Source organism: Girardinichthys multiradiatus, chromosome 17, assembly GCF_021462225.1.
Source record: "Girardinichthys multiradiatus isolate DD_20200921_A chromosome 17, DD_fGirMul_XY1, whole genome shotgun sequence".
Taxonomy (NCBI): Eukaryota; Metazoa; Chordata; class Actinopteri; order Cyprinodontiformes; family Goodeidae; genus Girardinichthys; species Girardinichthys multiradiatus.
The window spans coordinates 16,194,492-16,218,605 of NC_061809.1; the positions used below are offsets into that span (position 1 = coordinate 16,194,492).

The window sequence follows — 24,114 nt, forward strand, 5'->3', positions numbered from 1 at the left end:
TGCAATGCTTTATCTGTAATAATTTAAAATATGATTTCAGGTGCACATTTGTTTCTGTACCTTTTACATTGCTTTGTGACTGGATTGGGGTAGGAAGATAAAACATGTACAATGGATAAAGATTTCTCCACCAAGAGCTAGGCAATTTCAAATCAATTTATTTTTATAACTAATTGCATATACAGAAGTGAGACTGCATTTCTTTGGGATCTTCCACAGTGTAGTGCGAAAAAGCCTTTGATCAGCTCTGATTTTTGGTCCAATTTATTTTCTCTTCCCTACACATCAAATGCATCCAAACACAATTTAATTCCTTAATTTTCTGTTTCGAAACTACTACCTCTATAAAAGAACCTGCAGCAAATTTGTTTTCGGTTATTGTTCTTACAAAAAACAAATCGGTTTGTCACAATCGGCAGGTCAGACCTCAAAGACGATCGGTGTTGGCCAAGAAAAGCCTAATCAGTGTATTTCTATAAGTAATCGCTCAAACAAGAGTTGGGCGATAACAAATTGAAGACATTTATTGTCTAACTAATAGCATAACTCAAAATGAGACCGTGTTTATTTGGTACCTTAACAGTTTTTTGTGAAGGATAACAAAAGAGATAATTAATTATGTTATGTTCACCAATCAATCAGCCTGAGATTGGCTCTGATCGTGGATGGGAAAGTCAAATGCTAAACGGGTTAAAGACATATTCTTTGATTGCTGAATGAGGATAATCTTGATCCTATGTTTTCAGTTGGTTTCACAACTACTACTTCGGTTAAAGGACCTGCTGTAAACTTGTTTATTCTTTTATAGTCCTTAGACAAAATAATTAGCTGGAATATTTGTGTGAGTTGTCATGCCCGACCCCAAAGAAAATTGCAGTTGGCCATGTTCATTTCAGCATTTTAACAACCTGGGGTGGTTCTACCTTTGATGACTGTTTGCTTGATGACAGCAGTTTAAAAAGTGCATGGAGAGGATGTGAGAAATCAGACAACAGAACCTGAACAGAGAATATATTAGACAAAGACCCTTGCTCCTCCCCTCACTATCTTTTGCAGGATCATCTTGTCCGCTGTATTGCAGCTGATGTATCAACAATATCATCAATATCTTGGGTTGCATGTACAGTCAACAGTGCCACTAACCCCTACACTTAAAAAGCACCATTAAAATCAACCCAAACTGTTATTTGCACTCAATAAATTGGCAAATGAGTGTGAGTTCAGAAGTCATAACCCAGTTTCCAGCTGTGACATGTACTTTATGGGTATAACTAGTGTATCAGAATCAGAATCAGAAAAGCTTTATTGCCAAGTACGTTTTTGGACATACAAGGAATTTGTTTTGGCGTAGTCGGTGCAATACAATACAAATTAAACAGTATAAACATATCTACAATATAATATAAATATATGTGCACAGTTTTAAGTGAGTGAGAGTAAATATAGAGCAGTATAAGATGCAAGAGCAATACAACAGTGCAGGTGATCATTGTGCAAGTAAAGCAGTGCAAGTAAAGCAGGAGTCCATGCTGAGCGTTAATGTAACGCATAGAGTTACAGGTTACAGGTGTCCTGTCAGCAAAAAAAGGGGGGGGGGGGTGTGGGGGAAAGGGAGAGTGTCAGGGTGGTTTCCGGACTTTGTTAACCAGGCTGGTGGCAGATGGGAAAAAACTGTTCTTGTGGCGTGAGGTTTTGGTCCGGATGGACCGCAGCCTCCTGCCAGAGGGGAGAGTCTCAAAGAGTCTGTGACCGGGGTGGGAGGGATCAGCCAGAATCTTCCCGGCCCGCTTCAGGGTCCTGGAGGTGTACAGTTCCTGGAGCGACAGTAGACTGCAGCCAATCACCTTCTCAGCAGACCGAATGACACGCTGCAGCCTGCCCTTATCCTTGGCTGTAGCAGCGGCGTACCAGATGGTGATGGAGGAGGTGAGGATGGACTCAATGATGGCTGTGTAGAAGTGCACCATCATAGTCTTTGGCAGGTTGAATTTCTTCAGCTGCCGCAGGAAGAACATCCTCTGCTGGGCTTTCTTGATGAGGGAGCTGATGTTTGGCTCCCACTTGAGATCCTGGGAGATGATGGTTCCCAGGAAGCGGAAAGATTCCACAGTGTCAATTGTGGAGTCACAGAGGGTGATGGGGGCAGGTGGGGCTGGGTTCTGCCTGAAGTCCACAACCACCTCTACTGTCTTTAGAGCGTTGAGCTCAAGGTTGTTCTGGCTGCACCAGTCCAACAGATGGTCCACCTCCCATCTGTACGCAGACTCGTCACCATCAGAGATGAGTCCGATCAGGGTGGTGTCGTCCGCAAACTTCAGAAGCTTGACAGACTGGTGACTGGAGGTGCAGCTGTTGGTGTACAGGGAGAAGAGCAGAGGAGAGAGAACACAGCCTTGGGGGGAACCGGTGCTGATGGTCAGGGAGTCAGAGACGTGCTTCCCCAGCCTCACGCGCTGCTTCCTGTCAGACAGGAAGTCAGTGATCCACCTGCAGGTGGAGTCGGGCACACTCAGCTGGGAGAGCTTCTCCTGTAGCAGAACTGGGACGATGGTGTTGAAGGCAGAGCTGAAATCCACAAACAGGATCCTGGCGTAGGTTCCTGTGGAGTCCAGGTGCCGGAGGATGAAGTGAAGGGCTAGGTTGACTGCATCATCTACAGACCTGTTGGCTCTGTAGGCAAACTGCAGGGGGTCAAGGAGGGGGTCGGTGATGTCTTTTAGGTGTGAGAGCACAAGGCGCTCAAAGGACTTCATCACCACAGAGGTCAGGGCGACGGGTCTGAAGTCATTAAGCCCTGTGGTCCTTGGCTTCTTGGGAACAGGGACGATGGTGGAGGACTTGAAGCAGGCTGGCACATGACATGTCTCCAGTGAGGTGTTAAAAATGTCTGTGAAGACTGGAGGCAGCTGATCAGCGCAGTGCTTCAGGCTGGCTGGTGAGACAGAATCCGGACCAGCAGCTTTCCGGGGGTTCTGTCTCCTGAAGAGTTTGTTGACGTCCCTCTCCTGGATGGAAAGAGCCGTCCTCGGCGTGGGTAGGGGGCTGGTGGGGGGGAACTTCAGGGTGGGGGTTGGAGGTGCCAAGGCCCCTCTTGAGGTTGGGGAGGTGGGGGTGGTGGATTGTGGCTGCAGCTGTTGGGGGGTGTCGTGGGGGATGGTTGCAGGACTGTCCCTTTGTCTTTCAAAGCGGCAGTAGAACTCGTTCAGGTCGTTGGTGAGGTGTCGGTCGTTGATGGAGTGGGGGGCTTTCGGCTTGTAGTTGGTTATTTGCTTGAGCCCTTTCCAGACAGACGCAGAGTCGTTGGCTGAAAACTGGTTTTGGAGCTTCTCAGAGTACAGTCGTTTGGCCTCTTTCACTGCCTTGCCAAACTTGTACTTAGCCTCTCTGTATATGTCTTTGTCCCCACTCCTGAAGGCCTCTTCCTTATCCAGTCTTAACCTTCTGAGTTTAGCTGTGAACCAGGGTTTGTCGTTGTTGTAACTCACCCTGGTGCATGATGGTACACAGCTGTCCTCACAGAAGCTGATGTAGGAAGTCACAGCCTCTGTGTACTCGTCCAGACTGTTGGTAGTAGTCCTGAACACATCCCAGTCTGTACAGCCTAAACACGCCTGGAGATTCTCCACAGCCTCACTGCTCCACTTCCTTGTCGTCCTCACAACAGGTTTGCAGAGCTTTAGTTTCTGCCTGTATGCAGGAATCAGGTGGACCATGATGTGGTCGGATTGGCCCAGTGCAGCACGTGGGACGGCGTGATAAGCGTCTCTGATGGTGGTGTAACAGTGATCCAGAATGTTGTCCTCTCTGGTCGGACATTTTATAAACTGTCTATATTTGGGGAGTTCGTGGGTGAGATTACCTTTGTTAAAGTCGCCAACGACGATTACTAAGGAGTCCGGGTTGGTCCGCTCCACACTCAGTATCTGGTCGGCGAGCATGCGCTGTGCGACCTGCACGTTAGCTTGCGGCGGGATGTAAACACCGACCAGGATGAACGAAGCAAACTCACGGGGGGGAATAGAAAGGCTTACAGTTTATGATGAAGGATTCCAGGTCTGGAGAACAGTGCTGCTGAATCACTGTCACGTCGTTGCACCAACCACTGTTGAGGTAAAAACAGATTCCTCCACCTTTCGCTTTGCCGGAGAGTTCCGTGTCTCTGTCCGCTCTGTAGAGCTGGAATCCTGCCAGCTGCAGCGCAGAGTCCGGTATTAATCCACACAGCCACGTCTCTGTGAAGCACAAAACTGCCGATGAATAAAAGTCCCTGTTTTTCCCCAACAACAGTTGTAGTTCCTCCATTTTGTTGGGAAGTGAGCGCACGTTAGAGAGAAATATTCCAGGTAACGGTGTTCGTAGTCCACGCTGGCGAAGACGTACCAGCACCCCAGCCCGTTTCCCTCTCTTCCGGCGTTTCACCGCGTGAACAAAGGTGAGCGCACCTTTGACCAGAATGTCCAAAAATTCCAGAGCAGTAGGCAGAAAAGTTGGAAATAACTCCTCTGGTGTAGTAGCCCTGATGTTCATGAGTTCTTCTCTGGTGAGAGAGCTCCGGGTACCATCACAGAAGACCGTTTTAAAGCAAAAAACAAAACAAAACAATGCGCACTAACACGCCGAGGCGACCATCTGCGGCGCCATCTTGGCTTAGATTGTTTGTCTTGCATACATGGAAGAGCTTTCTGATATTAGAAACAGTAGTTTATTGGTGATTTATTGGTGATTTCAAAATTGCATTGTGTTTGTCTGATGACCACAGACTGGCTGTAATTTGTTTGTGTCCATTGCATCTCTGGAAGTTGCAATGTGGGGCTCTGAATAGGGCCTCTCCCTCACCCTGGCTTATGAAATACCTGAGAAAGCATGAATTGTACATCTAAAAAATACAATTCAAAGCCTTAAGCAGTCATTTTAAATTGGGTGGTAGAACACATTTAATTGGTGTAATTGCTTTCTGACCTAATGTAACTATGGATTACAACTACAAATGGATCAGAGGGTAGTTTTTACTGCAATCTATATTTGGTTTCTAATGCTGGACTAAGCCTCTGAGCATTTAAACTTTTTCTTCATTTGTCTACACTTGCAAACAAACACTCCTTACTTCCCTACTTCATGCACACTGCTTGCTGGAGCTTGCAACATTCTTTCTTGGCCTGTTTCATAACATTTTCTACATAGCTTGCAGAATGAAACCTTATCAGCACATTAAGTATCCGACAAAACTATCTAAATGAGAACTGTTTGTCTGTTGGTCGCAGAAGTCAGACTGGCACTAGCAGCTAGGCAGTGTGAGAGGACCTACGTGTTTTCCAACGTAATAATTGTTGCTTCTCATTTTACCTCCACTCTACTTAACATTCAAATTTATTACAGTTATCCACGCCTTGTTAAACTGTCTTTATCAAACAGACTTTTGCAGTTCTCAAAGGGAGAAGTTGTCAGTGGAAGAAAAATTGTGTTCTGCTTATTAGTTTTCAGTGCAAACCGTCATTTGCGTTTGATTTCCTGTTTTCTGTGGGATTATTGTGCTTCTCCCAAGAAAGGTTTTCTTTCTTGCTTTGGCATCGACTCTGTTATATGTGTATGGTCGTTACAGTAACCAGATTAGCACAAGCGAAGTTTCGCAACTTAAACAGGAGCTTCGGGCAAATCTTGTTTCTTTAATTTTTTTTTTTTTAATTGATTTAGCTCATGCAGCCTGGAATCGAGAAAACCTGTTCTTACTGAATCCAGGTGGGCCGTTTGCCAGCATGCCGAGTAAAGAGACACAAAGGTTGACAAATATCAATATCAAATTTTCAATCTTGGCACATATTTGGTGTTGCAATGAGGTCTGGACTTTGACTGGGCCATTCTAAAATATGAAAACATAAGTACTGCTTTAACTGGAAGACGTACCATGCATTCAGGCTCTCTATGTCAGCAATATTTAGGATAAAATGTTCTTAAAACTTATTTGTAGTTTCTTAATAACTTTTTATCTAATCAAAACAGTAGATGTTGCCAGAAGCAACATTTTACATAAAACTATGTTGTTGAGATGGGAATAATGAATTGTTTTTTTTCTAGATGCTGGTGGGACTACTCACCATCAGGGTTCTATGTTTGTTTTAACCTTAAATCCAGTCTCAAGTGTTTTCCCCACAGCATGATGCTACCTTCACCATGTTTCACTGTAAGGAATGTTTTTCAGGTGATGTTCAGTTTTGGTTCTTTGATACGCATAGATTTTTGCATGTAGGCCAGAGAGTTTAAATTATGGATTTGTCTGACTTTTCACCAGAGTACGGTTGGTTGCGTTGACAGGTAAAGGCAGCTGACAAGAAGTGTTTTATGTGTAAGGAAGTTTGTGTTTTTCTTGTATTTCACAGTTATGCTCTACTTTGTTGGTCTATCGTTCAAAATCCCAATTAAACAGATACAGGGTGTGGTTGTAAAGTGACAGAATTTCAAAATGTTCAACATGTATGAATTTTATTGCAAAATACGGTAGTTGTTAACCTCTGTTGTTTTCAAAAGTCATGAATTACATGCTTGCTTTGGTCCCGATCATGGTGCTGCAACATTTTAGAACTGGACGACCTGTGGTTCCACTTGGTTTCTGAAGGGCAGCTGTTTACATAATTATTTTAGCCATACTAAGAGTTTTGGCTGTAGAAGATGCTGTAGCTTTTAAATCCGCTCCAGGTTATCCTAAAAATACTGATTGCCTTAGATACAAAATACATCCTGTTGGATCCTGGAATCGGTCCCATGACAGGTTCTGCAAAAATGGTCCATCTGTGAAGTTGCTATTTCCCCAAAACCAAACGATAGCATCTTACTTGTTGCACAAGGTGGTTATCAGCTTGCTCAGTCAACCCATGACTTGGCTATTAGTGCAACCTGGGGTAAGAGACAGTTTTTTCTTTATTTAATGAGTAGAGCAAACACTATTGTGTTGCTTGGAGAGAAATCAAGATTGGATCTAAACATTTTAGTGAGGTTTGGCTATATTGGATTTTATTAAATAATGTAATTCAGCAGTAAGAACGAGAACAGACATGCATAGCACAGAGTTTCTGCATATCTTTTTTATGTCCAAATGCCATGCATTTTTTCAGACTTAAATAAGCAATGTTCTCAGTCTGCTTCTGGCCTTTTTTAAACTAACTAAATATTATTAATGCCAAACTGGCAAAAAACACAAGATGGAAGGAAGAAGGAAGGACAAATAAAATAAGGAAAGAAAACAAAGATGGATGAAAAAAAGGGAAATGAAAGAAGAATGCAAGGAAAGAGATGAAATTGAAACAGGCAAGAACCGGTGAGAGGATGGATGGAAGAAGGAAGGAAAAGGAAGAAAAAAAATAAAAGAATTCAACAAAGGAAGGAATCAAAAGAAAAAAAATGTCAAGAAAGGAAGGATGGAAGCAAGCAAGTAAAGAAAGAAATGAAGAATGAATGACGATATAGAAGAAGGAAGATTGAAAAGAAGGGTAGAAAGCAGGAAAGTATGGCAAGATACATAGCCTGAGGCCATTTGAATAAAGGTTGGTAAAAATGGAAATAAAGTGAAAATTGAATATTACAACACAATAAGCAGTCTGACAGTGATTTATCTGTTGTTGGGGAGCTGGAGAAGATAACCTGAGCCAAGCTGCAGCAGAACATAAGACAGTCCTGAAGATCAGATGGCTTTAGCAAAGCTAGCCAGCTGTCCAACTTACTGCACATTCAAGGTGGAACCCAATTAAATCTACTGACTTCTGTATCACACTATTGGGACTTTGTACAGTGTGCATTTCCTCTTTAAAAACATGAATCAACAGTCACTGAAAGCTCACAAACGGTTTTGGTTACCTTTCATTGTTTTGCCCACATTCGGGGTGTCGTCTTTCATAGTACCGGTACTCAAAAAGTTCTGCATTAAACTTGCCCGCAGTTTTGTGTGGGCATAGAAGAGTTTGAAAAAGAACCCTTCATTAAGGTAGAAAAAAACCCCCCAGCATTTTCTCTTTTTGGATCTGTTGCAAGCCATTTTATAATATTACATATTCATGGATGCTTTCAATGCAGCGAGTGTGTTTAGTAGTTGAAGTGCAACACACAGCTTCCAGCAGTAGACAAGGAATTTGCTGAAGTTAAGCTGTGGATGGGCCACCATCCTTCAATGTAGAAAAAACAAATTACAATGCATTTAATGTCTTGCATTAAGTTTCCAAATGCCTCCATGGAATAATATGGTCTCAAAATTATAGCTCAAAAAAAAATATTAAAAATATGTTAAATGATATACAAGTAAAACTCACCCTAACTAATAATTAATCAATTTACTGAAATATAAAAATATTAAATTAATAGGTTCATTAATACATATTGTGATAGCAACAGTTTTTTATTTCAACAACAGGGGCTTCAGGTTTTGCTGCAATTACAGAGACCTAATTAGGTCAAACGGGTCCTCTGTAAAAGTATAACATACAAATAACCAAAGTTTATTAGTAATGATTAATACAGCAAAAAGCTACAATAAGAACCTGGAGGCTGCAGCTAAATCTAGCAGCTGTTTAATCGGTATATTTATTCATGTCTATGTATCTACATAGCAATAAATAAAAGTTATAGATAACATTAATGTACCTGTATTAACCAAAAGGTTTTTTTTCTTTTTGCAACAGTAGAAATAATTCCCATGTCTCTGTTTAAATGAAAGCAATTAAATTGTGTTTATAGATTTCTATTTCACAGCATAAAACTGTGGTATTTTTTACCAAATGTTGTACTGACCTCTTGTATTAAAACCGCTTTCATTTTCCTAGCGTACCCTTCAGAGTAGGGCTGCATAGTTCCAGGAAAATATTATATTGAGAGGCTGCAAATTGTGATTGCATTTAACCCTAATGTTCTGGAGGCTCCATTACAGTGTCCCCACCATTCTCCATGAGCTTCTGCATCTCTGCCGCTAAAGAAACAATGCTGGTGTTTGCATCAAGAGTCTGTCCAGCTGGCCAGATATACTATCTATATGTACAGTGTTTGTATCAAACACTTGAAATGTAATATCCTGCCGATTGTGTCCAAGCAATCCTTTTTGATAGTGACACTCACTGATTTTGCAATTACAATTGCTTTTCCACATGTTGTGCAGTTACACTCCAAAGGCAAATTGCCTGCTGTAAACCTGACCAGGTGTAGTGAATGTAATGTGGCTGTATATGCGCAGGAAATCTGCTCTGTGTGAGATCTAAACATCCTGATTTATAGCCGTCTGCATCTAAACGGCAAATGATGTTGCTTTCCTTCTCCTGTTGCGTTAACGACTGCTGGCAAACAGAGTAAAAGACACAGTACACCCCACCTCGTGTCCCAGGATGTGGCTGAGAATCATGGAGGCTCTAAGGCGTGTCAAAACATTGATGTTGATGTATGAATCCTTCCTTCATCATGTGAAGCTATCTGGCCATCTGTCTGTCTATCTAGCCATACTCAATATAAACCAGAGCAGTTTGCATTGCAAAGTGCCTTCACATAGTGTTTATTCTTAGAATGCGCTACATAAATAAAACTGAATTGAATTGACTAATATGGCATCGCCCTAACAGCTGAAATGTGGGGCAAATGTGCAAAACCAGATTTAATTTTTTTACGCTATTTGAACATTATTTTACTTTTAGATGTCAAGTTAAATTACTTTTTTTTTATATTAAAACTGTTTATACAGGTCCTTCTCAAAATATTAGCATATTGTGATAAAGTTCATTATTTTCCATAATGTAATGATGAAAATTTAACATTCATATATTTTAGATTCATTGCACACTAACTGAAATATTTCAGGTCTTTTATTGTCTTAATACGGATGATTTTAGCATACAGCTCATGAAAACCCAAAATTCCTATCCCACAAAATTAGCATATTTCATCCGACCAATAAAAGAAAAGTGTTTTTAATACAAAAAACGTCAACCTTCAAATAATCATGTACAGTTATGCACTCAATACTTGGTCGGGAATCCTTTTGCAGAAATGACTGCTTCAATGCGGCGTGGCATGGAGGCAATCAGCCTGTGGCACTGCTGAGGTCTTATGGAGGCCCAGGATGCTTCGATAGCGGCCTTTAGCTCATCCAGAGTGTTGGGTCTTGAGTCTCTCAACGTTCTCTTCACAATATCCCACAGATTCTCTATGGGGTTCAGGTCAGGAGAGTTGGCAGGCCAATTGAGCACAGTGATACCATGGTCAGTAAACCATTTACCAGTGGTTTTGGCACTGTGAGCAGGTACCAGGTCGTGCTGAAAAATGAAATCTTCATCTCCATAAAGCTTTTCAGCAGATGGAAGCATGAAGTGCTCCAAAATCTCCTGATAGCTAGCTGCATTGACCCTGCCCTTGATAAAACACAGTGGACCAACACCAGCAGCTGACACGGCACCCCAGACCATCACTGACTGTGGGTACTTGACACTGGACTTCTGGCATTTTGGCATTTCCTTCTCCCCAGTCTTCCTCCAGACTCTGGCACCTTGATTTCCGAATGACATGCAGAATTTGCTTTCATCCGAAAAAAGTACTTTGGACCACTGAGCAACAGTCCAGTGCTGCTTCTCTGTAGCCCAGGTCAGGCGCTTCTGCCGCTGTTTCTGGTTCAAAAGTGGCTTGACCTGGGGAATGCGGCACCTGTAGCCCATTTCCTGCACACGCCTGTGCACGTTGGCTCTGGATGTTTCTACTCCAGACTCAGTCCACTGCTTCCGCAGGTCCCCCAAGGTCTGGAATCGGCCCTTCTCCACAATCTTCCTCAGGGTCCGGTCACCTCTTCTCGTTGTGCAGCGTTTTCTGCCACACTTTTTCCTTCCCACAGACTTCCCACTGAGGTGCCTTGATACAGCACTCTGGGAACAGCCTATTCGTTCAGAAATGTCTTTCTGTGTCTTACCCTCTTGCTTGAGGGTGTCAATAGTGGCCTTCTGGACAGCAGTCAGGTCGGCAGTCTTACCCATGATTGGGGTTTTGAGTGATGAACCAGGCTGGGAGTTTTAAAGGCCTCAGGAATCTTTTGCAGGTGTTTAGAGTTAACTCGTTGATTCAGATGATTAGGTTCGTAGCTCGTTTAGAGACCCTTTTAATGATATGCTAATTTTGTGAGATAGGAATTTTGGGTTTTCATGAGCTGTATGCCAAAATCATCCGTATTAAGACAATAAAAGACCTGAAATATTTCAGTTAGTGTGCAATGAATCTAAAATATATGAATGTTAAATTTTCATCATTACATTATGGAAAATAATGAACTTTATCACAATATGCTAATATTTTGAGAAGGACCTGTATATAAGAAATCTGCATCAATTGTATAAAATAATTTAATCTGAGTGCTCTGAGACAAGCGAAAATTATTTCTATAAATCTATTTTTGAGCATTTCTGTTTCTTTTTTTACACATGCCTTTTTTCGTTTTTCTCGTTCATCAATTAAGCTCTGCTTTTCTGGAATATAAGGTGTTTAAAGTTGTCAGCAGGTGAAGCCACAAATATTTTGACTCGAGAAGAAATTAAAGGAGCTCGAAGCAAAGACAGGAAACTGGTTGTACAGCCGGAAACTACAAGAAGCACAGATCTGTGTGAGCCGCTACCTTTATGTTGTGTCACAGCAGCAGCTTTGATATTCTCACACCAACTGTTAAGTGTGCCAACATAAAACGCTCATGTAGCTACAGTGGAGCTCAATAATGCAGTCTAGACGGGGTTTAGGAGTTCAGTTCTGTGTGTGTATTTGTGTGCGTTCCTGCCACACCTCTGCATGCTGATGACTCCAAATCAGCACATCAAAGGAAGCAAAAACGTGCAACACACGCGCTTCTGTGGAGTGTTTTGTTCACGAGACATAAAAAAAAACACAGATGAGAGGCAGAAAAGGGAAACGTGTGCTGGTGTGTGTGCGCGTTAACGGCTTTTAATAAGGTTCTTTTTTTTATTTTTATTATAGCTTTTACATTTGTCTTTTACACAAACATACATGAACTTTGCCATGCAACCCTGTGTTTAAGTGCATAGAGGTATGAAGATTATATGTAGCTGTGAGAAAAAGAAGAGATGGCAAATTACAGTATAATTTTAATCCAGGATTTAAGATCAAAATGGAGAAGCTAGAAAACGGTCAATTCAGCCTTACTGTTGGTTAAATCATTGACCACCTGGTGGATGTCCGGCACGCCGTGGTGTCATTTCAGAATCACCAGGGGAGGCATGCCGAAAATGAGCCAGGAGACAGAAACCAGACAGTTGTTAAAGCTTCTTTAAGATAGTTTAGATGATGATTAAGGAAAAATAATTAATGAACATAAAATAATTACAATGCCAACACAACCTCCAAAGTATTTTATTGGGATTTTATTGAATAGATTAACGCAGAGTAGCTTATAATTGTGAAGTAGACTAAAATATTATAGACTTAATTTATATACGTCACATTTATGTCTGGACTTTGAGTGGACTATTCTAACCCTTGAATATGAATTTGCTAGAAATTGTTCCATTGTAGCTCTGGCCGATGCTTCCGGTTGCTGCTCTGCTGGAAGGTGAACCTCCACCAACCCATTTCAAGCAGCTGCCCTGTCCCTGCTAAAGAAAAGCATCCCCACAGCATGATGCTGCCATCGTCATGTTTCTGTGTGGGTGGGTGGTCAGGATGATGCGCATTGCTAGTTTTCCACCGCACATTGCGTTTTGGATGTAGACTAATACAGTAAATTTGACCTCATCTGTTCAATGCACCAGCTGGATATTCTGGATTTTATTAGTGGAGTTTGGAGTAAAGAGGACTAAATATAAATGCGATCCACATTTTTGTGGTTTTAATTTGAAAAGAAATTATGAGAACTACGTGCAATTTTTTCTCCACCTAACAAATATCTGCTGCTTTCATTGATCTGTACCATAAAATTTGAACAAAATAAAGTTTGTGGCTGTGAATAATTTCTAGCCCAATAAATGCTCTTGGCATGCACTGTAAACGTGCACAGATGTTTGTCCAGTCACATGCCGATTTGCATTCCTTTTCAATCTAAGATGGCTAAATTTCAACAAAAGCACTGATCAATTTCCAAAGTATATTTGCATCTCAGCTTAAGTATAGTGGGGCCTTCCTAATGTATATGCATAGTGAAAGGCTGATAAAATGTGATTCGATGGTTGTGTTCGCTCAGAATCCAGCTGTGTTTGTTCATCTGAGCTTTTACGAGCTTGTTTTTGTTCGTGGGTGCAGAGGGGCGCACCGCAGGGCTCGGCTGCTGTTTCTCAGTGCGTTTGTGTGTGGCGACTACTGTCTGCCCGCCTCGTGTTACTACACCATGAAACACAACTTCCCAATTTCTTCTCTTGTCACAAGTCTCCTTGGTTCTCACCCAGCCCTTCCCACGGCTTAACTCAGAAAGCCGCTTCAGAGGCGGCTGTTTCTGAGAAGAGCCGTAACACAGTATTTCCGCTTTGCAGTTCTAGTGTGTGCGTGCGTGCGTGTGTGAGTGAGGCTTTAGAGGATGAAAGTGAGCTGACCCACCGACATGGCAGTAGAACCTAATTGATCCAGATAAGGAGACCACACACGCCAGCACACAGGAAATTTCAAGTGATGCCGTCTTCTGGTATTATGTGATTTATGTGAAAGGAAATGGTTCTGTGGATGAGTGGCGTTGTATGTATGAGAACGCAAAAGAAAAAGCAAATAAGCATACAGAAAATTCAGATTAGGTCGTGTTGAAAAAAAAAACTATAATCACACAGTGGGGGATACATTTACAATCTGACTTGAGAAATTAATCTCTGCGGTTTTTCTTCTGATACAAAGTGAATAAATTTGAGCTGGGAAGCAATAGCTACAAACTTTGGACACACTGAACACATAATGACCCCCTGTCCCAGATGACTGGGATTATATGAGGTTGTCCACATCTGCTTCCTGCTGCAGTCCTGGATCCAGAGAGGGAAATTATAACCCAACTAATACAATTTAACCCTTTTTGCTGACATACTATGTGGACTACATTTTTTATTTAAATCAATTTTTAGCTGCAGACATGTACCTGCTGATGACAGCCACACAGATGCAGACAATTTGTTGGCTCCCCTGTTAAAAAGTGTTAAAGGTTGACTTTTAAATTGGGTGCATTTATTCAGTGAAATAAATATTATTATTTTAAGTAAAAATCATTTTAAAATAAATGTATATACAACTTTGTAGGTCTAGGACTTTCTAATTGGTAATCAACGACTTTCTTTTTCCCTTGGCTATAAATATGACATGACACAGCGACTGTTGCTTTTAGCCACTGAACTCAAAGAGGAGCCGTATTTACCTTGCCATCACGCACAGTGAGAAGGCTAGTAAGGAGGCAAAGACAATCTCCTAAGTTCACTGCAGCAAAGAGTGGCTCTTGGGTTCAAAAAGTCTCTAGGAAAACTATTTGAAGGCAAATCGGTCCTTTGGGAGACATGTCCGCAAAAAGTATCTTCTGCCCTACGATCACAAACAAATGTGGGAGTTTGCAAAACCTTAATGGAAAGTTTTAGCTTAGGCAGATGAGACTGATGGAGCTTTTCCTCAACTAACACTCCATGTTGGTTTGGTGTGAGACAAAGGATGGCTATGTAGAAAAATAACCCCATGCCGAATGTTAAGTATAGTGGAAGACCTATGATGCTGTGGGCTCATTTCACTTCCAAAGGCCCTGGGAACCTTGTTAATGGGCATTTAGCTCAACATGAAATACAGAGATGTATATGGATAGATCCTTTTGTCTGTCTTCTGCGTTTAGTTAGTGGGTGTTTTAGCCCATCATCAGCGAGGTTGTAGACGCTCACCACAAGGCACCACACGAAACAACACCACCACTACTAATAGCGGGGGCAGTGTGATCAGTGAAAGGAAGGAATAAGAAAAATAAGGTGACAAAAGATATGGTAGAACATCTCATTATGATACATTATAATAACTATAAATACATTATAATAACTTCCTCCAGCACTGCCATGTTTGCTTTTGTAGGAAACCTACCTATAAACCTGGAAGCTACCTCAGAACTGCCCTCTAATGGATATAGTGTCTAACCACCATGCCAACTGAATGAACCCTTTGAAAGCATGGCCCTTTTCAACGTTAATATCTCACTGATGTGTTTATATGGACAGGGGTGATGAATGGACCTTTAGAGTGCAAAACATCACTAGTTCTTAAAGGGTGATTTTATATAGAAATCTGTTGAAATCTTCTAGAAAAACTGAATCTGGATCATCAGGTTATTTTAGGAGTTCAGTGAGTTCAATATATGGGCAAATCAGTACAAAGATAGTTAGCCAAAGGATATCAACCTTCTCCCATGGCCTTCTCAGTTCCCAGACCTAGATCTTATCAAAAACCTGTGGGGTGAATGCTAAAGAGATAACTAGTGAGTTTGTTTAAAACAATCATTTCTTAACGTGGGATTTTGTTCACATAAAGTTGCCCATAAAGTTCAGTTTTTATTAGTTTTTCTGTGTCAGAATCAATACTTAATATTGGAGCTGATTCACCTGTGCAACTTAAGGACCTCCTAGCTGCAACACAAACAGACGCACCAAGGTCTAGTTTTTTCTTTTACACAGTTGGAGAGAATTCAATACTGTTCTGCAGATGTTTCTTATCTGCAAAGCAAAACTGAGGATCATCCTTATGAATTAAGTTTTCTCATCTTAGACCCTTATCAAACATGCAGAGCATCAGCTCTGAATAAAAGGATCTCTGAAGAAAAGTTGATGAAACCTAATAAATGACAACTTCATTTTTTGTGTTCTGTTTAACCCTTACCTGACTGCTCCTCTGTCACATTTCCTTCTAGATTCTTCCCTGTGTTTCTCTTCATTTATTACTTCTTTGTTTTGTTTTGTTTGTCTTTGGACAGTAAAGAGGAACCTATTAGTTTCTGTGGCTATCTGGGTTTACAGCAGAACACAGACTGTTAATGCATGTCTGACAGATCTCAGAGGAAGTGGGCACCCTGAAGTGACTCTGGTTGAACTGGCTGGCTGAGCTGACTGCTCTCAGTTCAGCATAGGAGCTTTCTGCAGCCAAAGTTAGTGTAGCCCGAGCGGTCCACAAGACGCATGAACTGTCACAGGCGCAGACATGGGTTTTCAACCGTTACCTATGTGGTTCCCCTTCTAAATTTGTTAAACAAAGCCACCTCCACCCCCCAGAGATTCTGTTTGTAGCCTGAAAAGCTGCTTGGTGCGTCTTTGCATAACTATGTTTGCATGCAGTGATTGTGGCAGATGGGTGAAAAAAAAAAATGAAAGAGGGACAGACAGGAAGGGAAGTCTGGTGACTGATAAAACTAAATCACATTCTGCTTCATGTCACTGAATGACAAGCTGTGTGTGTGTGTGAGAGAATACTGTCTGTGCTCCACTGACCTATATTGGCCAGTTGGTATAAATGGAAATTATAGCTCTGTGATAAAGTGTGTGCATGCTGGTGAGAGTGTTTACTCATTTGGTAACTGATGCAGTTTGTTAGCTGAAGATCTCTGCAAAGATAACAAAGTCCAGACTGCTGACTCATGTTCATTATCAGGGTGGAGGATTCATGTGTTTGGATTTGTTTCCTTATAAGCCAAAGCCTTAATGGGTTTGAATTATAAGTGCAGTTTGTAGGATCTGTTGTGAAAACCTGCACCAGTCCAGGGGCATCCTACTCCAGTCCTGGACAGCTAGTGTCCTGTGTGTTGTAGATGTATCCCCGCTCCAGCACAGATTAATTAATTGCTGAGTTAATCTCTTTAGTATTCAGCAGAGACATGCAGTAAACCATCCAGGTGTGTTAATCCAGGGAAACATCTAAAACAGGCAGGACATGGGCGCTTGAGGAGGACTGGAGTTGGACTTTGCTCTTCAGTCAACCAGAAAACAGAATCAGCCGTCTGGCATAGATCAGCGCTGATCGGTGCCAATATTGAAAAACTGTACATTTTTTACTATTAAATGCATTAAAACTAAGAACCACTATCATTTTCAGTTTATAAATGCATCAACGTACAGAAAAATCCAATCAAGGTTAAGGACATAGGCTTTGATGCATAATTGGGATGAAAAAAAGCACATCTCAAAGACTTGCACTAATTCAGCTTCGTCTTTACAGTTGTAACTTAGTCCAAACTTCCTACAAAGAGATTGTTACGCTGTTAAGCATTTGATTAAAGCAAAATTACGATTTGTCTTTTATTCTGTCGATGAAACTTTATTTAGGTTAGAGAAAATTAGAAACTATCAATTTACCTGGTCTGGTATTAAAAAAAAAAAACTCAACCCAGTGTTTGTCAAGAAAACTGTGCATCTCTGTTTTCTATCAGCAATAAGTGGCTTATTGTTGCCCTGATTTTCATGGTGTTTGAGTTGGGGAAAATAAAAATGTTACACTCCGAGGCTAATGTGATACTTAATTCCCACCAAGCATCAGATGCAGAAAGATTTTTTTATTTCTAGTTAGTAAATCTCACAAAGCTAGCTGCTATAGAGGCAAATAATCTTTGTGCTAAAAGTTCAATCAACTGACTTCATGTAAAGATAGAGTTGGTTTAAAGAATATGAAGCAATGTATATCTTTATGGTTCTTTTTTTCAAGTGTGGAAAGAAAGCTAAGCATGGAAAGAATTTCATCTTCCTAATTAGACCAGGACTTTTTAATCTTTTACAAACAAAATAAAGATGCAGATTACCAGGTTTAGAGGAAGTTTGGGCATGGCAGACTCTCTTCCCCACCAGTTTTTTTTTTTTAAATGTACACTACAACAACAGCAGTAACACCACATTTGAGCGGGCGGGGGGTAGGCTTGGGGTCTTTTCACCCCCCCCGTTTGCTGTTTGCCGTCTGGGTTTGGAGGCCGGAAGAGGGAGTGGGCTTTCTGGTTGGGATCTGGGCTGGGGTCTTGGGGGTTGTCGGGTGCTGGGACTGGCATTTCAGCTCTCTCAGGATCGCTTGGATTTCTTTGGATCTCGGTCCCTGGCTTCGGTACCCAGTCTGTCGGTTGGGGGGGGGGGGGGCCAAGACAAGGGGTTGTGCCTGCAGTGTGGCTGTTGGCCCAGTTATTCGGCTGGTGCATGTTTCTCGCTCAGGCTAGGGCTGCTGGTGCTGACCGGATCATGACTTCCAAAGACCTAGAAGGCTGCAAAATGACCCTTTACCATCTTACAATTGGAAACCAGTTTTAGCAATGTTGTGTTTCTTTAGTTGGGGGCATAGAGATAATATAACCTAATAATGTAAATGTCAGTCAGCTTCTTCCATAGTGGATTGCGGGGAAGCTGGTGCCTATTTCCAGCAGTCTATGAGCGGGAGGCAGGGTATACCCTGGACTTGTTGCCAGTCCATCGCAGGGCAACACACAAACAACCATGCACACACTCATTCACAGGGCGCAAGGGCAATTTAAACAGGCATGTCTTTGGATCATCTTTGGACTGTGGGAGGAAGCCGGAGTACCCGGTGAGAACCCACGCATGCATGGGGAGAACATGCAAATTCCATGCAGAAAGCACCCAGCCAGGAGTTGATCCCAGGACCTTCTTGCTGCAAGGCAACATTGCTACCAACTGCGCCACCCTGCAGCCCTAATGTAAATGTTTTGTACTAAATTAATAAAAGCGATTAACGCTGCAGCTTTAGTTTTCAAACCATGACTGTCCATTTGTTGTAACTGGAAAAAGGTCCAATCAAGGAGGGACAGAAAGGAAGGAAGAGAAACCTTGCTGTGCTTTAATCTACATTTAATACAACCAGAGAAAACTTTCTCTGGGATCTCATTAGAAAGACTTGAGGCTGTAGAAACAATGTGACTGAGCATTTTTACCATTTGTAAATTATAAATCTAGAAAACAGGTGACCAGCACATGCTTGAGGCTACTCTTACCACCTGGATTTTATAAATAATGGGTAAATTATTTCTTTGTTTTTAAGGGGATTCACAATGTTTCGTAGATACTTGTCTATCTTGGAATAGGTCATTTTAGCCCTTGGCCCTCTTAGATAAAATAAAATCACTGGGACACACCTACCCCTCATCACTAACAACCCAGCAAGTATCTCTCTTTCTCATTTTGAAATCAGTAATTTGCTGTTTAATGCATTATACTCAATTCACTCTAAAAGACTAAACATGGTTAACATTCACAGTTTTTAAGATGCACTTTGCAGCTTTTTGTGAAATCAGGGATGTTAGTGTGGCATAGGTGAATTTAAAAGGAGAGACCACAGATGACCGAGTCTGTAAAGATGAGGCGCTGTTGCAGGGCGTCTTTCCCCCCACATGCTTTTTCAGCTTGGCGGATAGATTTTTCAGAGAGCATTGTAAGGGCTGACCTATTTTAGCTTGTGTGTATCTGTGTGCATGGAAGGTGACTGTTTGTAAAGCCTTTCTGCCACCCACGCGCAACAAGCCCACTTCCCGGCCACAGTCAAAACCCTTTTCCCCACCACCTATGCAGGGAGAGCATGTTTTCTGCCAATAAATGCTCAGTGCTGGGCTCAAGAAACAGAACGTATTTCTGTGTGTGAATTATTTATCATGCCTGGGAAGTACAGAGATGATGGCTTATTCAGAGAGGAGAAACTAGGTTAGATCCAATAAAATGTCTTTTCACTTCTGCAAGGTTGTCACATTTTACGTCTTTTCCTCCACTGGCTCTCTGTTTTACCCAGTAACTGCTCTGACATCCTTGAGACATGTCATTTCAAGTCATTGTCCAAACATTTTGGTTAACATGCATGACTCGGAAGGGGGTCTCTGAAGTTGGTATGGGCCCTTTGTTGTCCCCACGCTGTGAGCTAACAGGAAACTGACTTGAGTCAGTCATGTTGGTGACTTCTCTGACTGACAGGAAGTGGGAAACAGAAACAGGAGGGGGAAAAGGTAGAGACAGAACCGTAGTCTGTCTCTGGAGGCAAAAATAGGTAACCTTTCTTTTTTGTTGTTGTCCAAATGCAGTTTGAATTTGGGTTATCTGCTTCAATAATGTGTAAATATACAGTGGCTTGTATATGTATCTGTACCCCTGAAACACTTTCATAGTTTGTCACATTACAACCATAAACTTCAATGTGTTTTCTTGGGATTTCTGGGGGGGATTTACAAACAAATAAAATACAGAAAATTGTGGCAATCATGTTGATTTCACGCCCTTTTATTCAATACCTCTAGATATAGTTTAATGGAACCAGTTGATGGACTGACGAGAGTTCAGACAAGACCAAAATGTAACTTTTTAGCCTACATGCTTAATGCTATGGGTGAAGGAAAACTCTTACTCCATTCACACCATTCCTCCCCATGAAACACAATGGTAATAGCATCATGCTATGGGGTGTTTTTAGGCACCCTAAACATTCAGCCAGGGCTATAGTGAAAGGGTTCAGACAGATTATTTGTATTTGCTGGAATAACCCCGATGATCCAATTCTAAGTCTAATTCTTGTTCAGATTTGAGTACGTGTGTAGTTTTCTTGTGTTTTGGAGACCTGCATTCCGTTAAGTTTTGATTTCAGCAATTTTGTGTTTTTTAACCCTATTTTAGTGTATGGGTTAGGCTCTTCCATTCAGTTTTTGTTGTCATTCGGCAGAGACTGATGGACAGTTAAATAAAGAAGTGATTAAACAAGTACACTTAAGTGTTGATAGCAGCTATATTTACTTCTCTTTGTCTCTATCTCTATACACAAACCTTCAGATGCTAGTGTGTGTGAATAAAAAAAAAAAAAAATAACAAGAGCCTCATAAAATCCTATAACCTCCTCTCCATATCTTTTTTCAGTTTGTCAGCACAGTTTTTTCCTCCTGTTTTTGAAATCTAATCTAAAATGCATTTCTTTCATAATAGCCCTGCTGCTTTTCTTGCTTACTTCCTAATAAAAAGTGCTCCCCTCTGAATTGTTCTCCATGCTACTTTTGTAAGTTTTATGTAACAAAGGAAGTAAAAGTAATTAGAAAGAGGGTTCAGGACAATGGCAGCTGCAGGAAATAAAGGGCCCGACAGTTGTTCATGCGTACCTGCCTACTTATTGAAAATAATCTGCCGTATTTTTCTAGTTTGTGAAATATTTGCTGATGTAGTTTGTCGTAGCAGATTAGTTGTGGTCCTCAGCCAAAATAAGGCTTCACTGAAATGCCAGAATATGCCCCAGTTTACTTTTGTAATGAGGAAATTGGGTTATTTTTCCCACTTTGCTGTAAATGAAGTGAAATATTTCTACAAAGTGAAGCGGCTGATCATTGTTACTGCCTGGGTTTGCTCTGCTGTGTGTGTATTTCTGTGTGTGCATGTTGTTTGGCTGTAGCCCAGCACAGAAGCAGACCTCTGTTGCAAATGTAATTCACATGAGGCCAGAGGAACTGTAATGCTATTACCCCACACTCTGACATAAATGAACACACACGCACAGCTGTGCTGGCGCCCACGTTCACTGTGCGTACCTCAGACTCCCTTTTCTTCTTTGCTTACTCTTCCTCAGTTACTGATTGTCTCTTTGTTGTGGTTTACAAAGATCATCATGTTTTTAGGGCACTATTGTGCTGCCGGTGTTAACTGGCTGTCAGTTTCAGCAGCTTACTGTAAGTGCAGAAATGTGTAAAAGAAGAAAACTAAATGAGTCCAGAAGTTACAGAAGTGAAACAAGAACAAGAGGTAGGTTCTTTGGAGATTTGGGGAATTTCAGGAAATCAAAATTCGCAGTACATGTCCGCGTCAGTAACGGGATGAAAGCCTGTAGCCAGGGCCAACTAGCAGAGGTGGGGCCATTTTTCACACGAGGCTTCAGAAGCCTGAACGCCCACGCCAACTTTCTCAGACTCAGTAAGTAACGGAGGGGAGGAGAGACGGAGGCAAGAACATATGCAGATATGCCTAATGTTTCACAAAGAAATTAAAGTACTGAGAGAATAGAAAAGGCCCCCCTGAGAATGATACTACATGAAGGTTTTCTGAGTTTAGCAGGATTTTTCATGGCTCCTCAAGGTTTTGAAGTTAGTTGTTTTAAAAGTTCTATTGGGATGCACAGGAGGCTCTCATGATGTACCAAATTCTGCAAATTCTTCACTAAATGTATAAATTGTGACTTTATTCATGAATTATCATATATTTAGTAAACAACTATAGCTAATGGAGTTTTGAAATTTAGTTTCTGCATATGTTGGCCAAAACAATTGGATATCACAACTGTGAATATTCTTTTTTCTGCTCAAGACCGCCTTCAAACTGGAAAAGACTCCACCAAAACATAGAAAATATACCACAACACTAGTGGTGTCTGATGGTAAAAATACAGTGTGCTCCCTCTTATGCAAATAGAGCAAGATGGCTCCTAGACGGTTTTAACATGCACAAAAACATCTGTGATGATATTGTTGTGGCTTGATTAAAGAATTTAAAGCTGAACTGGCTACAGTGGCCCAATACCGACCTAACCAAAATGGGATTTGTAACGCACTCAAAGTGAAACCTTAGGGGGTTTTTTTTTTTTTTTTTTGCAATGATAAGGTAGGAGGAAGATGAAGAGGAAAAAGTGTAAATAGAGCTTTCCACTTTTTCCACTTTACTGGTGGGACTTGCTTTTCTACATTAAGGCTGAAACTGAGGATTGAGGTGCAGAAACTTTTGATATTATAGGAAAATTCCACAGACTGTGAGGAACCATGCAGATGTAGTACCTTTGATGGCCAAGAAAGAAGCAGGTGTTCCTTTCAGTCAAGATCTCCAAATTTGCTCTGTCTGAGCTGTAAGGAAAATACCAAATGATTACACCAAAATGCAACAACCCTCGAGATTCCAACAACTCGGTGTCCTCCTTTTTACTTTCATCATATCTGGAAAGAAGAATTCCCCCATGCTTTAGATCCTTAAAACCATAAGCTTAGAAAATAGATCTCAAAGCAATTTTTTTCTGCCAGATTCCATCATTTACAGGAGAAATAAACATATTTATAACCATGTACATACGTTTTTGTAGCCAACCTCTATTGAATTTGAAGGTTATGTTGTACATCTTTTGTGCCGGCAATGTTTTCAGTGTCTCATGTAGGTCACCTTGATTTCAACAGAGCCCAAATCACAGCACATGAAAACTAGATGTCTAGAGCTTGATCATTTAGAAATAACTGTGTTCTGCTCCCTTAGATATATGAGACATGAACAATGAAATATTCTCATGCTTGTTGCAGCTGAAAGTCCTCTATCCTTGGCCAGTGTGTGTGAGGACGCCGAGCCAAGCTGAGAGACTGTGATTGTTCTCATCCCATTTACCGAATGTGTCTTCATCAGTGTCAGCCTATATTAGATTTGGCTGTGCTGAACTTTATGCACCGTCACACACGGAGGAAAGGGAGTGTGTTTGTGAAGCAGTGATGTTGCTGTATTAATAGCGATGCCAGAGCTGAACTCACACTAATATACATGTATGCAAGCAGAATTTCTATGAATACAGATATGAACAACAATGGCTTTACCGTGTTTGTCCCAGTTGTGGTAAGATAACCAGACTAAAACATTGGTTCTTGGTTCTGAAACAGTTTCTCAGCCGGTTGGTTGTCTTCTCTGACTTCTGTCTGGCATGTATCACAAGTGAACCCTGTTTTTAGTTTTCTTTGTGTTGTCTTCCTTCACTAAATGTTCACATACACCAATTATCAACATGAATGTTATTTTTATTCTCAGCTTTGAATGACTTGTTCCAACATGTCTATTTTCAGGGTGAAATGACAATATATATTTTATGATTTCATTTTATTGAACATTACAGCAAATAACAGCAATATTTACTAATATACAATATTCACACGTTCAAATGAGTGTTTAGCTTCCTGCAATATAAAAATACTTTTGGATGTTTTACTTTGAGCATATCTGATGAGATCTGTGAGATTTCCGATTCAGTTTGTCATCAATAATGACACCAAGAAATTTGACTTTCTATCATTTCTACATTCACTTATCTGTATTTTACAGTTCCCAAACAACATTATTTTGGTTTGGCTCACATTTAGACAGTTTGTTACGACCAAACCAGATCTTTAGCTTTTTCATTTCTTCAGTGCCATCTTTTAACAGACACAGAAAA

The 24,114-nt window shown here is 41.1% G+C and overlaps 1 protein-coding gene across 3 annotated transcripts in view; it reads left to right on the plus strand.

Annotated features, from left to right (window-relative positions):
- ptpn12 (protein tyrosine phosphatase non-receptor type 12) overlaps positions 1-24,114 on the plus strand; it is a 57,346-nt gene that overhangs the window by 951 nt on the left and 32,281 nt on the right. The window lies entirely within an intron of this gene.